Genomic DNA, 12,637 nt, shown 5'->3' with positions numbered 1-12,637 from the left:
CTTTAAGGTTTTTTATCTATAGTATCATGTCTTCTGCAAATAGTGACCGTTTAACTCTTGCTAATATGGATGCCTCTTATTTCTTTTTCTTACCTGATTGCTATGGCTAGGACTGCCAGTACTGTGTTGAATAAAAGTGGCAAGAGTGGACATCTTTGTCTTATTCTTGACCTTAGAGGAAAAGCTCTCAATTTTTTTTACCATTGAGGATGATGTTAGCTCTGGGTTTTTTGTATGTGGCCTTTATTATGTTGAGGTATGTTTCCTTAATCCCATTTTGTTGCTAGTTTTTATCATGAATGAATGTTAAATTTTGTCAAATGCTTTTTCTGCATCTATTGAGATGATTATAATGATTTTTATACTTTCTTTTGTTGATGTAGTATATGACATTGATTGAATTGTGAATATTGAACCACAGCTGCATCCTGGGAATAAATATCACCTTATTGTGGTAAATAATCTTTTTACTGTTCTAAGACATTACTTTATTAGATACCATTGAGAACATTAACATAATATTACCAGCTACTACCTATTATTTGCCTAGCACCATGTGTTTAGCTCAGTATGCAGTCTCCTTTACGACAATACTGTTAGGTAGCTACTATCTGTTTTACATATAAAGAAACTGAGGATGAGACAAATTAAATTATATATGTCATTTCATATATCTAATAAGTGGCCATTGGTATTGAAATCTAGGTTTGATTTCTTCATAACCCATACTTATATTTAAGCATTGTATTCTTACTGCCCCCAAATGTCTGTATTTTAATAGAGGAATTTATGGAATCTTTCAGGAGATAAGCTATATAAAAATTTCTGAGTTTTTTTCTCTCTGCATTGTCTTTCTGGGTAATATAAGCCTTCCAAATAATTGGTAATGATTACTTCTATAGACACACACATACACAAATAAGTGCCAGGGAAATGAACTAGAGTTTGATTAGGAAATTAACTATCATTGATTAAGAAAAAGGATTATAGTCCTTAGGAGTTGAACAATAATTAGAACATTCTTATATATATTTTTTATGTAAAAATTTTTCTCTTCTTAAGAGCTATAAAATGGAGCACCAAGTCCCCTTATACTATATTTTAATGCTTGAGTTTATTCAGTTTTATAAGTCAATAAAGCTATTTTATGATCAGCCATTTGAGGTTAAATATGTTTGGCTTTGTTTAAACTTTTCTTAAAGCTAATATTTGCTCGCTTGATTATTAATGCATAAGAATGTGAACAGTGTATCATTATGGTTCCTTTTGGAAGAAAAGTCTCATCAGCCTCAGACATTTGTTTTTTAAATATTTTATTTATTTATTTATTTACGAGAGAGTGAGTGGGGGGAGGAGCAGAGAGAGAGGGACAAACAGACTCCATGCTGAGTGCAGAGACTGATGTAGGGCTCAATCTCAGGACCCTGAGATCATGACCTGAGGTGAAGTCAAGAATTGGTGCTTAACTGACTGAGCCACCCAGGCACCCCATTTATTTAATTTATTTATTTGTGAGAGAGAGAGAGAGACAAGCTTCAGAGACATTTTATATTCCTTAGAAAATCAACAATAGTTTCCATAATAGTTCCTTGACGTTTGTAGAAAGAGGAAAGAATAACTTTGGAGTTATTGTACAAAACCTATATTTATTGTTTAGAATGGTATCATTAATAGCACTCCTGAGAATCAGGCATTGACTACAGATAAATCTCTAATGGAGGTATTAATGCCTAGAATTTTCTTTCCAGTAATACCTGGAAAGAAGACAATACTGAATCATGCCATGCATCGCATCTTACTGAAATTTCCCTGTTACAATACTGCTATTGGCCAAATATCAGAATTCATGCTTTTACGTAATTCTTTTCTCCTCTCCTCGTCTTCTTCTGTGTTATCAGGAACAATCAACTAACTTTAGTACTTCTTTAAAAAGTTTCAAGAAAATACATATAGAGGAAACACATTAATTTTTTTATTAGAAACTTCTCTTTATTCTTTTTCTTTAGAGTATGAGTGCTTACAATACTCACATACTGAAAGGTTTCAAGGAAATTTCTTTTCTTTTGTATTCTACAAACTGAAGGTTTCCCAGCATCTGATGGTTAAGTCATGATAGAGTTTGGATGGAGAGTCATCTATCTTGAAGTAGTTCCCCCCCCTTTTTTTTAAGATTTTATTTATTTATTTGACAGAGAGAGAGATAGCGACAGCAGGAACACAAGCAGGGGGAGTGGGAGAGGGAGAAGCAGGCCTCCCACTGAGCAGGGAGCCCAATGTGGGACTCGATCCCAGAACCCTGGGATCATGACCTAAGCCAAAGGCAGACGCTTAACGACTGAGCCACCCAGGTGCCCTGAAGTAGTTCCCTTTTTAAAAAGGACTATGTGGGATGCCTGGGTGGCTCAGTCGGTTGGGTGTCTGCCTTCGTCTCAGGTCATGATCCCAGGGTCCTGGGATCGAGTCCTGCATTGCTTCTCTGTCTGCCTGTCGCTCCCCCTGCTTGTGCTCTCTCTTTCTCTGATAAATAAATAAATAAAATCTTAAAAAAATTAAAAAAGTTAAAAATAAATAACAAAGGACTATGATAAAAGGAATTTTCCATTTTACAAACTCAAGAGTAACACCCATCAAAAATGTAACTCCTATGTTCATTTGCTCTCAATCAATTCTACTGGTCCTATATTCAAACAAGCCTGATAACCTGTTATTCATTTATTCAAAAAACAGTTATTAAATGCCTACCACAAAGTTCACAATAGTGGATAAGTTTATGGGTTCAGTAGATAACCTGGATTCAAATCCTGGCTCTACAACTCACTATTTTAAGTTTCACTTTCCTCATGTGTAAAATATTAGTTGACAACATGACCGTTTTATAATCCAAGTTGAACACCATTGTTCCCTCCTCAGATTGACCCCCTGGGAGTGGTGGTGTAAGGTTAATTTTTTGTTTGCCCAGTGGAAGACTGGTGCATTTTAGATCATATTTAAGTTAGGACATGGGATTTCAGGCTATAGCCCTTGCACTGGGCCAATAATTATTTTTTGTTCTAATATAATTGCACTGTTGTCAAAGATTGTGGTCTGTGTGATCCTAATTTTTTATTTATGTTAAGACTTTAGGGCTTAGTATGTGGTCAGGTTTTATAAATATTCCCCACGTGCTTGAGAAGAATGTATATTCTCTAATATTCGATTAAGCTTGCTAATGGTTTTACTCCTCTAGATCTTTATTTTTTTTTTGTCTGTCTGAGCTATCAAAAATAAATGTGTTGAAATCTCACTAGCTGCAGTGGTAGATTTGTAATTTTCTCTGTGTTTGTATATTTGTAAATTCTGACAACTTTTGCTTTATATATTTTGAGGTTATTTTATTAGTGTGTATCAGTTTTAGGATTATCATATCTTTCTAGTAAGTTGAACTTCTTATCATTATATAGTGACCCTCCTTAAACCAAGTAATATTGTTTGCTTTAAACCTATTAGTCTCTTCTGATATAGCAACTCCCAGTTTATACAGTTAGAATATAACTGGTATAACCTTTGAACCTTTGTCTATACCTAAGAATTTGGTATCATAAATAATATCTATTTTGATTTTTAATTCAGTTTTATTATCTGGCTGTAAACTCTTGAATTCATTAATAATCATTTTTATTATTTGTGATTACTGGTATATTTGGAATTTTTTTAACTACCTTTAAATTGTTTATTTTTCCTGCTTTTTCAATTAGCAATAATCGCGCCTCGGATAAACCTCATTGGCTACGATACTGCCACTGCGCAAAGCTTTTCCTGCTTTTTCTATATGACTTAAAAAATTATGTTTTATTTGTTTTTTATTCCATTTATAAACAGCTGGCTAGAAATTGTACAGTATTTCTGTTATTTATAGACGCTTCTCTGGAAATGTTACCATATGTATTAGCAGAGTCTTAAGTTATAACTTCCTTGGCTCTTGAACAATAAAAGGACCTTAACATACTTTCACTCTGATTATCCCTGTTCAGATCTTTGATTCTGGCTTCACTTTTTTTTGGATCTTAATGCTGTTATTCTTGGACAGGTCTACTCTTTTTAAAAGAAGGTATTTTCATTATTTTATATGAACAGTGGGGATTTGGGGGGAGTATTTAATTATATGAGCAAACATTTGTCAATAAACATTTCACAAACAGTACACAAAGCATGAGTATACAACTCAATATATAGTATTTAAAGTCTATATAATATTTCAAGTATAACCATCACCTAGAGGTCCTTGTTTATTTTATATTTGAGCATTTGAATGTTTTTCTATTTGCTTGCTGGTTTACCAGTTTATTCACCATGATTTGGCCTTCTAAGACATTTCTTCTAGCATTGTTTTCCTTCTTGAGGTATATCCATTAGCATTTCCTTTAGCGTAGGTCTTTTGGTGATAAACTTTTTGTCTGTCTGAAAATCCTTTTTTTAATCCATGTTGAAAGGTAGTTTTGCTGAGGGCATGTGTTTCTATGACTGATAATTTTCTAATACAACTTTGGTGATACCATTTCACTTTCTCCTGCCTGTAGTTACTGGTGATGAGTCTATTTCAATCTAATGCCATTCCCTTGTCAGTGATCTGCATTTTCTCTTTTTCTTTGGGTTTATGGAGTTTTATTACAATGTACTTGGTGTGCATTTGTTTTTATTTATTTTGCTGGGTGTGTGTTTTCTTCTTGTATCTTTTGGGTCTTTCATCAGCTCTAGAAAATTTGTAGCCATTATCTTTCCAAATCTCTTTTTACTGTATTATTTATCTTATCCTTTGAGAATTCTGATGGCATGTTTTAGACACGATTATTATAGTTTCTTGTTGCTTGCTCAATTTTTTGACACCACATTTTATTTCTTTAAATTTTCTCTACATGTTTATTTTATATTTTATGTCTGATGAATTGGTTATTGTTTATGCTGTGTAGCACTCATGGTGGTTTATTTTCATGTGTGTTTGGTTATCTTTGATTATGACCTCATCATCATTATTTTACTATTCAGAAAACCCAGGTGCCTAAACTGAATCATTTTCTTAGAATAAGATTTGTGCTGGATTACTACAGACCCGGCACTAACTTTAGCTGTCTTTTAAAGTTCCTTGCATAATATTGGGACTTCTTAAGACATCTTTAACTTACCTCAGCATTAAAAATCATGGTATATCAGCCTTAGACATTTCAAAATATTAAATCTGTCACCCAAGGTATGATACTTGAACAATGTATAAAACCATAGAAATGATTTTACAGTTAGGAATATTATGAAATTTAAATGATTTGTAACCATTTCAAAATATTATGTATTTTCCCTTGACAGCTAGATTACGTTTAAGTGTAGAAAAGTGAAGTCTTTATTCATTGCCATTTTATTACAACAACACTAACGTGATGTATGCTGAGTGGTCACGACTGATCAGATTTACTCTTTTCACTGTTTTCTTCAACAGTGATTTGAGCTCAAGAAGCATATTGTTCAATCACTGTAGAAAAAGTTTGGCAGTTCCTTTTGACAGTTAAACATAGAATTATCCTAGGACCCAGCAATCCCTCTCCTAGGTTGGGAAAAGAATTGAAAACAAAGTATTCAAACAATTTGCTCATGAATATTCATAGCAGCACTATTTGGAAGTGGGAAGGCAGAAGATGGGAAAAACCCAATGTCTATCAACTGACTAATAGATAAACAAAATGTAACCATATAATGGAATATTATTTGACCATAAAAAAGGAATGTATTGATAACATGGATGAACCTTGAAAACATTATGCTAAGTAAAAGAAGCTAGAGGGCGCCTGGGTGGCTCAGTCGTTAAGCGTCTGCCTTCGGCTCACGTCATGATCCCAGGGTCCTGGGATCGAGTCCCACATTGGGCTCCCTGCTCAGTGGGAAGCCTGCTCCTCCCTCTCCCACTGCCCCTGCTTGTGTTCCTGCTCTCGCTGTGTCTGTCAAATAAATAAATAAAATCTTTAAAAAAATAAAAATAAAAGAAGCTAGAAAATGTTACCCATTATGTGATTCTGTTTAAATGAAGTATGGAGAATGGGCAAATCCATAGGGATAGAAAACCTATTAGTGGTTGCCTGGGGCAGGGGTAAGACAGAAATACGAGTGACTTATTTAACTGGTACGGGGTTTCTTTTTGGGGTGATGAAAATATTTTGGAACTAGATACAGGTGAATGCACTGCATTAAGAATGTTCTAAATACCCCTGAATTGTATACATAAAAATGTTCACATTTATGTTATGTGAATTTTACCTTATTAATAATTTTTAAAGACATATTGTTAGTTTCTAATTGATCCTATGAAAGAAAGCAGATTTTGGAATTGAATTCATGTGAAGCCTCCTTGATACACTTGAACATAGTATTATGTTAAAACTGTTTTCAGCTTACTAAATAAAGAAATTTTATTCTGTAGCTTGGGTTTTCAGTAACAAATAGAATTGAAATTTGTGCATTTCTCTTTCATATACAGTTCTCTGTGTATGCTAAATTGATTCATACTTTGTGCATCAATAGTTTTGTTAAACTCTAATATATCTACAGATATGCATATGGGGTAGTAGTTGCTTTTCCAAATCCTATGTCACTGATATTATATGCCACTATATAGTGTCATTTGATAAGATTTTTGCCCATAGTTTCTTCTGGTTTTTCTCTATATCACAATATTTGTTAAGAGGCAAATATTATGTGCTTAGTTTAAAAACTTCTTGGCAGTTCAGTAAATTATGCTTGTTTCTCCGGTGAGGAGTATAACTTCAAAGGTTGCCTCTTTAATCTTGGTTTCTCCTCGGTTTTTTAGACAAAGTCTGCCAATTTCCATCTGGAAAGGATTGGGGGTGGAGAGTTGTGCTGGTGAAATTAGTTTACAAAGAGGTCACTGTTTGATTTGAAAATGACTAAGGCTTCAGCGGCTTTATTTCACTATTTGTTAAAGTGTCGCTACGGACCACACAGTGGGCTCTAGGGACATATGGATAGTCAGTTAAATATGATCTAATGTTTAAAAATTATTGTACCTTATGTTTTACATTTTTTCTTTTCTGATGTGTGTGAAATCATCATACTTAAAGATTTATTTATCTCAACAGTATTCATATTTTCTATCATTAAAGTCATTCCCTAATGACATTCATTATCTTAATCTCTGTGGTGGGGTTTGGTACTGTTTTCATCAACATTTTTATACTTCAGTGTAGGATTTTTCAGATGACCATTTAATTTTATAATACGGGGTAATGAAATGCAACAGATATAATGAAAAAGGTACAAATTTAACCAAAAATAATAAATTTAAACACTGAATATAGTCAAGATGAACCAAATGTTGTCACTGTAACATGTGTTCAACATTTAAGAACATGGAGTGTAATAGGATTTCTGTGGAAATAATAATTTTACATTTCAAATTTATGATATATATGTACAAAATTGCCATCCCTGTCAAACTGCTAAGAGCTAGTGGATCACTTGATAAATTCCAGGGACTGACAGTGATCCATTCCAGTGCCTTAGTTCATTGTTCCTACTTGAATCATTTACATACCATTTTGACAATATCTCTCATATTCCATATTTTGCAGTTAGGGTTAGAATTGGATTCAAACAACAGAGACCCTCTCCCTCAAACAACAGTGACTTAACCAATATAGAAGTCTATTTTGCCATCACCTACAAGTCTGAAAGTAGGTGCAAAAGGGCTGTATGGTAGCTCTGTTAAACGAAGTACTCAGGGATCCAAGCTGTTTTTATCTCATTACTCTTCCATGCATAGCCTACATTGCCAAGGTCACCTTACAAACCTAGATAGCGTCTTTAGTTTCAGTTATCATCTGTATTCTAGCCAGCAGGAAGGAGAAAGGAATGAAAAAAAGGTTGGCTGAGAGGGTGAATGCCTGCTGTGTTTAAGGAAGGTTCCTGGAAGCTGCCATAGGTAACTTTATTTAGATCTTAAATTGTCCAGAATTTAGGCACATGGCCACACCTAGAATGAAGAGACTTTGAAAGTATATTCTTTATTCTGATGGCATGTGACCAGTGAAAATTGGAGGATTTTGTTATTGTGGAAGATTTAGTGTCTGCTTTATTCTGTCACCTCTACTCTTACTTCCTTAATATTTTTCTTTAAGTTAGATCCCTTATTACTTAAGTAACTGTATTAAAAGTGTAAATAATACATTGTCACATTAAATAGTAACACCTACCAGGAAAACAAGAGCACTTTAAAAATCAGTAGAGTAAAAAGGCAACAATGAGCCCATTCCCTAGGTATTTACTCTTTGTTAAAAAGGAGATTAGAACTGGAGAGGTGGCAAAGAAATGCTAACATCAAATTGAGAATATTTTATCAAATGACCAGCAGGGTCATTTGTACTAGCCACATTTACTAGCCAGTTAATCACTAGCCGGGTGATCTTAAGAAAGAAAAAAGAATGATGCCTGTAACTGGTTGTAGAAGAACATTGTTATTGTGTTTCTATAGCTAATATTTTGTTGCTTTATCATTTTGTATCTTGATTTTAAAAGCATAAAGATAACAATAATAGACAATCAAAGCTCAAAATATACTAGAAAATGTGAACTATTGTAATAATATCAAATAATCACTGATTTAATTAGAAATGGGTCATTATTACCTAGTCAGCCTCAAATAAAGTATAAAACAAAAGAAATACAATACTTTGTTTCTAATTGTGTATTTATTCTCAGGCAGCGGATTATACTGTCTGAAGATATTCTGTCTATAGAAGTATTTATGGCTTTCTATATAGGACTTATATTCAATGTAATATAAAAATAACAGAATTTCTCAGTAGTTTTATCTTTTGGTTGTGGATAGGTTAAATTTAGATACCCCAGGGTTGGTATAGTATCTCATTTGGGGAGAACTAAAATGCTGTAGGGGAGTTTGGAATGAATCTAAAAGAATCCAAGTTTGTATAATAGACCATATGAGGAAAAACTAGAGAAATGGAGATTTTTTAAATCTAGAAAATAAATTTAAAACCTGATTTCTGTACTCAGCAGACATTTATTGAATACCTACTGTGTGTTCAGAATGTTACTGCTCTTCCCCATTGTTACTACAGAGTATCAATAGGATATAAACTTTGGTGGAAATAATACAGAGAGGAGAAATCACTGACTGGAAGAATTAAATATAGCTGAGTTAACATTATACACTACCATGTGCCAACCACCATACTTGTTGTGAAGCAATGAATAAGACAGACATTGCAAAAGAGGTTATCAGTTAATGTTTTGATTTTTGGGTGATTTATTCTCTGGATGTTGAATTTTGAATTTGTATTTATTTTCTTAGAGCACAGTGAAAATATAATTCCATTACCTTTGTTTTCTGTTGCTTCTAGTGGGTACTTGAATGTATTTCTTATCTTGCTCCTTCAAGTATAATCTGTCTTATTTGTCTTCTGACTGCCTTTAATAATTCCTTTTGTCTTTGGTTTTCAGTACTCTTACATGTGATAAGCAAGTACAGGTTTTTTAAAATACTGTCTGTATTTGAATAGTCCCAATATATGAAGCTCAGTTGACTGTGTTTTTACTCACTTTTGTTTTGATTGGTTCTTTTGTCTGTTGTCTCCTGATTTTTCTTGTTGTCTGTTGATTGTATACTGGATTGTACTTGAAAACCAATTATAGACATAATTTGAGACCTGAAATTATATTGTTTTTCTCCAGAATTTTTTGGTAGTTGCTTATGACAGGAATTAGAAATCTAGGATCTTGGTCCAATAAGTCTTTACTGCTTTCTCATTCACTGATGCTATTGGGCAACAAAAAAAATGAATATTCATATTTTTCAGCTTTTCTGGTTCTCCGTAGGAGCATGGGTCTTAAATGGCCTGTGTTAACCATTTCTGGAAGTAAAAATACCCATTTCAGATCTTGCATTTCTTAAAAAAACAAAAAGTCGCACCCTCAAGTGTTTTGACAGCAGTTAAATAACATTTTCTGATTAAATAATAATCTGTAATTTCCAGTTTAATATATCCTTTCATTATCTTATTTGAAAGAAGTCTAATGTATAAAATAGTAATAGTAAAAAGTTGCATATGGGGGCACCTGGGTGGCTCAGTTGGTTAAGCATCTGCCTTCAGCTCAAGTCATGATCCCGGAGTCCTGGGATTGAGCCCCACATCGGGCTCCCTGATCAGTAGGGGAGTCTGCTTCTCCCTTTCCCTCAGCCCTTCCCCGCTCCACTCATGTTCTCTCTCACTTGCTCTGATCTCCCTCTCTCAAATTTTTTAAAAATTTTGCATATGTTCATTTTAGTGGTTTCTTTTATCAAACACTACTCTAATTTTGAGAAATTGTGAATTGATTTACTATTATGACTGTATGACAATGTGTACTCAGTTTTTCAACAGAATACAATCTTTCTAATGATTTAACAGTTCTCCAGTAAATTTTTTTCATAGTTCATAACTACTTACAAGGATATATTTGGATTTAGTTATTTTTTCCCTACTTTGAGGCAAAATAATCAGTAATTGATACTATTTTTCTATATATTCAAAATGTTTTTAAAAGATTAAAGTACATACTCACTTGAGTAACAAACAGGTTTAGAATAGCATATGGTAAATACGTTTGTCCTTCAAACTCAAGAATTATACATATAAAAATCTAATCATTTTGAAGTCAAAGACACAATTCTTTGCCACTGTAAAAAGCGGTCAATTTATAAATGAGTTTTATTTGATAACTTTACTTGTAATCAATTGCTTGGAAATAAGTGTGAAGCTTCTGATAGAAATGTCATAATAATTCCTTGGCTGGCCTCCAGTGCTTACTTATTAACTAGTTGTGGCAAAATTTCAGCTTCAAATAATGTTCTTCCTAATGGAAAAAGTATTTTAAGTTCTTCCTGCAGTTGCTAGCATACACATCTCTTCCTCCCTTCATTTTTTATGGGGTGTTTTATTTCCTCCCTTCCTTCCTCCCTCCCTCCCCCTCCCCTCCCCTTTCCACCTTCCCCTCCCCTTTCCACCTTCCCCTCCCCTTTCCACCTTCCCCTCCCCTTCCTCCCCTCCCCCTCCCCCTTCCCTCCGTCCTTCTTTCCCTCCCTCCCTTCCTACCATGGTTTGCTTTGCCTTGCTTTGCTTTGCTTTTTTTTGGATGGATTGGAAAGATACTTCTAGGAAGCATCATCTTGTTAAACTTTGCATAAAAGAATGTATAGTCATTTTCTAGATGGTATGATTCAGTTATGCTAAGATTTTTATTTCCACTGGAGGCAGGGCCTCTGGACTCTTGAGTCCCCATTTCTTTTGTTAAGAAAGGATATTCATGAGTCAAATGTTCATTGGGAATTTCCCAATTTATTGGAAATTCTTAATGTTTATTTTTATAGTGGAATTAGATAGGTGTTTCTCAGTGGAAACACTATTGGTATTTGGGATGTTACAAATCTTTGTGCCTTGTAGTACGTATAGCATTCCTGGCTCCTGCCTCATAATTACCAGTAATGCTTACATAGTCATAATGACAAAATGGTCCCACACTTTTCCAGACTGTCTCTGGCATGGTATCACCCTGAATTGAGAATTACTGAATTAGATCAGCCACTTTCTCACAGTAGCTTTTTCCTGCCTCACAGAATTTTAATTCTTAGATATAGAAAGGTTAATATGGATATGTTTATTGCTTTTCAGCACTACATGCCTATTCACCTTTGTTGCTATTTGTTCTGATTCATTATATAATAATATATGTCATTAATCAACTTAAAATGTTCTATTGTTAAGCCAGTAATTCTCAGATTGCTTAATAGAGCTGCTGACTGTTCTGCAAAAGTATCTTAAGCCACAAAGGAGATGGTATTGGGATAGGAGAGGTGGGCAGAATTCTCAAGCAGGTGTAATTTTCCTTTTACTTGTTTACAAGCTGTGCTTTCAGACAAGAACTGTTTCTGTCAGAAGTTATATCATTTTTTCCTCACTCTTAACAGGTATAGATGATTTTAAAAATGAAACATGGCTTATGACAAAAATGTCCAAAGGTTTTTTGACATATAATTTCTAGACTCGTAGGTAGTATGTAGAGTATTAATTGTTCAGAGGAAAGTTAAATTATCTAATAGGTCATATGAACTAAAACAATGAATTTGAAGAGAATTGTTTCCATTATACATAGGTCAGTCAGTCCTTCCTAAACCTACTTATTCATATTTGTTTCCATTGTAAACTTAATAATTTTATTAGTTTATTAATTCAGTAAGGTTTCCATTGTAAACTTTATTAAAACCATGGTGTCTATTGGAATACCCAAGTCATGTAGACTAAGTTTTACATTATAGTATCTTCTTTGTGGATTGTACTTTTGTTGCGCAAAGTGCAACAAAAAATTACCATCTATTTTTTCCCCTAAAAAAGAAATGGAAACTATTTCCTAAATTCAAAACAGTTACTCTTGGTGATTTCTACATTGTGATTAAAGGAATTCATGTTAGGTGCTTAGATTCTGGAGGGATTCCTAATATGTGAGGCTTTTTGTTTTTTTGTTAAGAAATAAATGTAATAGGGGCACCTGGGTGACTCAGTCTGTTAAGTGTCTGCCTTTGGCTCTGGTCATGATCCTGGGGTCC

General features: G+C 33.8%; 1 protein-coding gene and 1 pseudogene across 12 annotated transcripts in view; one reads left to right on the top strand and one right to left on the bottom strand.

The window, feature by feature from the left end:
* The window catches only part of ARID2 (AT-rich interaction domain 2), a 215,691-nt gene that overhangs the window by 52,420 nt on the left and 150,634 nt on the right, over positions 1–12,637 (top strand). The window lies entirely within an intron of this gene.
* LOC113923321 lies at positions 3,668–3,791 on the bottom strand (annotated as a pseudogene).

This window comes from Zalophus californianus, chromosome 9 (assembly GCF_009762305.2).
Source record: "Zalophus californianus isolate mZalCal1 chromosome 9, mZalCal1.pri.v2, whole genome shotgun sequence".
NCBI classification, from domain to species: domain Eukaryota; kingdom Metazoa; phylum Chordata; class Mammalia; order Carnivora; family Otariidae; genus Zalophus; species Zalophus californianus.
Note: the sequence above shows the minus strand (reverse complement) of the source record. Positions and strands in the feature narration are given on the sequence as shown.